Source organism: Euprymna scolopes, chromosome 29 (genome assembly GCF_053919585.1).
Source record: "Euprymna scolopes isolate OS-2025 chromosome 29, ASM5391958v1, whole genome shotgun sequence".
NCBI lineage: Eukaryota > Metazoa > Mollusca > Cephalopoda > Sepiida > Sepiolidae > Euprymna > Euprymna scolopes.
The window spans coordinates 87,567,234-87,572,658 of record NC_136510.1 but is presented as its reverse complement, the minus strand read 5'-3'; positions in this window follow the sequence as shown (position 1 = coordinate 87,572,658).

Here is a 5,425-nt window from a genome sequence, read left to right as displayed (position 1 = left end):
AAAATGTCTTCTTTCATATTATTTATAAAGACTGCTTAAACGTATTAGGCCACAAAAAACAAGGTCTTAGTTGTTTTGGTCAATATCAAGTTTTTTTCCAACTCCCCCCAAAACTTTAAAATGACGACTTTTAATGGTTTTCCGTGGTGCTGAAAACGAATATTACGTTTAAATTTGGGGCAGATAAGTAGTTTTAATGATATGAAGGAATTACTTTTTCAAAAAGTAGGGGATCGCTTTCCTATATAAATTTAACGTAAAATGAGCACCCATTTTCTGGTCACCTAGTAATTACTTCACATCAGAAAACAAATTTAACTGTGATATTCGTTTTCAGCACTCCCGAAAATTGGCGCCGTTTCTTTTTTACGAAGAGATGCGTTCATTTTTTCATCTTATAATTTAGGACGCTAATTATGCTGTTAGTAAATTTACAAAAGCATACTTTTGTTTTTCGTTCTTTTTCATTATAGAACTTGTATAGTTGTTAACAGGTGCCTCTGCAGTTTAATATTTCACAAAAATTCTGTTTACATTAGGAGGCGGCACCTGGTAAAAACTATACAAGTTCTATAATTGAATACCCACCTCAAAAAAAAAAATTGTAAACCGCTCGTGTAAGCTTACTGACAGCATTATTTACGTCCTAAATTATGAAAACATAAACGAATCTATTAGTAAAAAAAACAGCGCCGGTTTTCGGTGGTGCTGAAAACGAATATCACAGTTAAATTTGTTTTATGATGTGAAGAAATTATTAAGTGGTTAGAAAGTGGGTGCCCATTTTACGTTAAATTTATACAGGAAAGTGATCCCCCACTTTTTGAAAACGTATTTTTTCATATCATTAAAACTACTTATCTGCCCCAAATTTAAATGTCATCATTTTCAAGATTTTGGAGGAGTTGGAAAGAAACTTGGCATTGACGATTTTTTTTTTCTAGGGGTTAAACGACGCTGGGTCACGTCGTAAAAATTGAGCATTTTTAATTTAAGATATTAAATAAATTATAAAGAAAATCTGTTTCGCAGGCAATTGAACACGCTTGCTATTGTATAATTATTATAATAAATCCTGGGCAACACCGATTAGATGTTATAAACAAAAAGAGCAGAGGATGATGGATTTTGTTCACATGTGTCTCTGACTAACTCTGCCCTCGTAAAGATGCAGGTAAATGAGGACATTAGTTTAATTATTTTTCTCTAACAAATAAAAAAATTAAGAATAAGCGAAAAAAAAAATTCCTCCGAATTAAAAATAAAAATAATAATTCAGCTTAGAATAATATTTCGAAATGAAAACAAATATTTAATAACGTGCTCCGTTTCAATTAAACTATCACAGTTATTTCCCCTTTTAGTTTTCTGGTTTTTGGTTTGAAAATTAAACGGTTTCAGATTTCAGATAAAATCAAATATAATTTGAAATTTAAATAAACTTTTTGATCACCCGTCTGGTCTCCAGAACGTCTTCTGAACGTCGGTCATATTACATATTCATCGTTAGTTATTTACACGAGACATATACATTTTAATCATGATTTTCTCTAGTTCAGATGGGTACAGTAAATAAACTTTTAACTCGAAATGGCCCCTAATGTACTAATGTATAACATAAGGCACAGAAAAGAAACATTTATAATGCGCACACAGCTTTATTTTCTCATATAACAACAATACGCTTTGAAGGGATTTTACCCATACATACATACATACATACATACATACATACATACATACATATAATGAATGACGGAACGAAAAAATGGCACTAATCATTAAAACAGACAGATGGTGGATAACTGTGCACAGTGAATTACGTAACAAACTGACATCACACACTCACCCCCCCCCCCACACACACATACACACACAGATACACGCACACAGATTCACACTCATCATATATATATATATATATATATATATATATATATATATATATATATATATATATATATACATTAGGCACCGCCAAAACTGGGGTGGGGGGCAGGTCAGTACTTTTTGACGGACCGTCTTTTTAGAAATCTACCAAAAATCAGGTAATTATCCGATCAATACGAAATTTTCAGCGATTATTAAGAGAAGAATGAACTTTATAACAGTGTACTTATTTTTCATAAACGATATTTATATATATATTTTTTTTTTTTTTTGCTTACAAAATGTTTTGAAGTGGGAACAAATATGCTTAAAATAATCATCTGAAACTGAACACAACATATTGTGTTGTAAGGGATATAATTATAGATTTAAAAAAAAAATTGTTTGCATACCTTATTTTGACGTCTGAATATCAGAACTTCGATTGTGTTTAATTATCCCGCTTCTGAGTTTTGAAGTGTGAAATTCGGTGAATATGTTAAGTAAAATAATTAATTTATGTTAAGCAAAACAAACAAAAAATTTTTTTTAATATTTATACGAAAAAAGCCATTTTAAAATCTTTGATAAATAAATTAACAATTTTGTTTTTAGCGAGCCGAATAATGCATGACCATTATTAAACAGGGCATGCTTTAAAGAATCGATACAAAAAAAAAATTTGATAAATATTGTGCCCTTTGTGTTAAAATAGCATCATTTTTTTCGATCAAGTTTGAAAACGTTTGCCGCCTTTCGACTACGGTGGACCAAACGCGCTGAAATAATTTTTTTTGTTCTGCTTTAAATTGCCCTCCCCCCACTTTGGGGAGCCTGGCCCCCACACACATACACATTAAAAACCAAACTCATACAAATGGTCACCCATCTGGTACTGGCCAGCCTCAGCGTTAATAATACATTGAAATTTTCGTCACTGAAAAATAGTTTTTTTTTTTTGCCTGTTTGGTCTTCTATAGTTTGCTTTTTATCAAATGCAAAAGTAAACAGTGTCGATCTAGACTCTAGATCGACGCGAAATAACTGGTTGCCTATATGAATAAGTGGAATTATTTGAAATCCAGGTACTTATATTATAATATTTTTGCATATTATCTTAGAAAATCATCCTAAATCTTAGTTAGACAACAAATAAATAAATTAATTATTTCAAAAACCTTTCTTTTTTTTTAAAAATATTTATGTACGTTTTTTGTGTAAGACAAAAAAATGTCAATTGTTAACTTTTTGGGAAAATTTAACATTTAAAATTTAATTAAAAATAGTAGAAAAAGTTTTACATTATTCTGTTTTCTATATGATAAAATTCAGGGTTTTATCTTTCTGGAAAAAAAAGTTACTCAGAAATAATGGATTTTAATAAATGTAATTTCGTTTTAAAAAACAACAACTTCATTTTTCGGCCATTTTTGGCGGTGCCTAATATACATACATACGTGCGCACTGGAAACCAGGAAAGGAAACGTTAAAATGCAAGAATTCCAGCTGTCAAATGTATTTCCTTAAGGATATGCCTTTTGTCACTTCGTTTTAGGAAAGCAAGATGTTTGCCCTTTTAGTGGTAATGGTGTTTTCGTATGTGGGGGATGGGGGAGGGGGGATGGGGCCGTGGAGGCGTCTCTTGCACTGGAGTCATGTCATAAAAATCCCGAACGTTCCTCAGACGTCTTAATAACGGAAGTAATAAAAGAACTAAGCGGAAGTGAGTTATCGCGACGGGGGTTCTTTTATTGGAACTTCATAAGAAAAACGAACAATTACAATAGTCTCTACTTTTCTCTGCTCTGCAGCTCTACGGTCGACCAATCGTGCTATTCTATTGCTTGCGTATTTATGTAATCGTGTAAGCTTCTTAACCTTAAAAACTATATTTAAAAAATCATAAAAATTAATTTTTAGTCCTTCGTTTGAAAATTATTTTGTCAGTAAGTCATTTAATCTCCTGCGATCGCTGAGAAACACTGCTTGCTCAAACGGAGCGAAATAGTCCTACATGTGTGTGTGTGTGTGTGTGTGTGTGTGTGTGTGTGTGTGTGTGTGTGTGTGTGTGCGTGTGTGTGTGTGTGCGCGCGTGTGTGCGTACGAAAATATGCATTCATAGGTTAAAGTCGGTTAAATTTTAATGGTTTCTTATCCCTTTTGCCGATAGCTCGAACGGTAACGACTAAGGTTGGCAAGCTGAAAGTTTTTGTTTCGATTCTAGTTGATGGAACCCTAGTCATTTCTTAAAAAAAAAAAAGACTTTTAAAAACACTACTATATATAAGGTACGATAGATTAACAGAAAATTCATTTCCAACGCGCCCCTGTCATACCCAAGAACCTACTGTTGATTTTATGTGGCCTTTCTGTTTGTGCAGTGAAAATGGCTTGAATTTACGTTCAAAATGAAAAAGTGCATAGTGCATTTGTGTTTTAAACATTCATTACAAACGCTCCCCTGTCATATCAAAAGAACCTACTGTCGATTTTATATGCCCGGCCTCTCTGCTTGTGTGGTAATAAAACTTCTCAAATGCACGTGTGATATTAGGCTGCATAGGGTATTGACTTTGGTCAAAATCGTCTGTTCTTTCTTTAATCAAATTTTTCGATTATCGATACTTATCGAAGGCATTCCGATACAAGACCTATCTAATAACACTGTCAGGTACATAAAGTACATTTGTGTGAAATTAAATAAAAATAGGCCCAGTCGTTTTGAAATCCATAGGGAACAAACTGACATGCACACACATACACAAAGATAAAGTTGCTTTTATACACACACATATGTATACTAGCAGGCCGCCCGGCGTTGCCCAGTCGTAAAATACAATGATATTTTAATTTATGCAGATTTCGTATTTATTATTATAGAGCCAATTTTCAATTGATTATTATATTGTACCCAATATTTTTTTACAAGGGTGTCACCACTTATAAAGGCCCAGAGGCCACTCGAGGATAAGGGTTAATGGGTATATATTTGTTATTGTGATTTTAGTGTAGTAAACATTAGTGGGAATTTTATAACTTGAATCACTAAGGGAGACGGTTCAATAAGAACTTGTTCACATTGGACTTGAAGACAATCTGATTGTAGTCAGCTGAAAAGTAGGCAAACGGAATAGAATTCCACAGACGAGCAGTTCTAAGAAAGAATCCCTGTTCATGGAATTTACGTTTAAGTGGAGGCATAGATAAAGAGTATGGGAAATTATTGATAGTGGTTTTGGCTAGACGAGTGTTTTTCGTGACAGTTTGGCGGGGGGGGGGGGAAATAGATTGAAGTTCAGATGAGCACCTGCCATGAAAATAACGATAAAGCAGGGACAGGCTCGCTACGTCTCTTCTGTGGAAAAGAGGTTGCGGGGAAGAGAAAAGGACATCCCCCACTAAGCTATGAAGTCTATTTTGAATTCTGTCAAGACATGATAATCTGCTGCTAGCAGTTCCTACCCAGATGTGGCAACAGTACTCCATCGTTGGCCGAACCTGGCTTTTATACAGGAAGAGAATTGCATCAGGTGTGAGATACCTACTGGAGCGATAG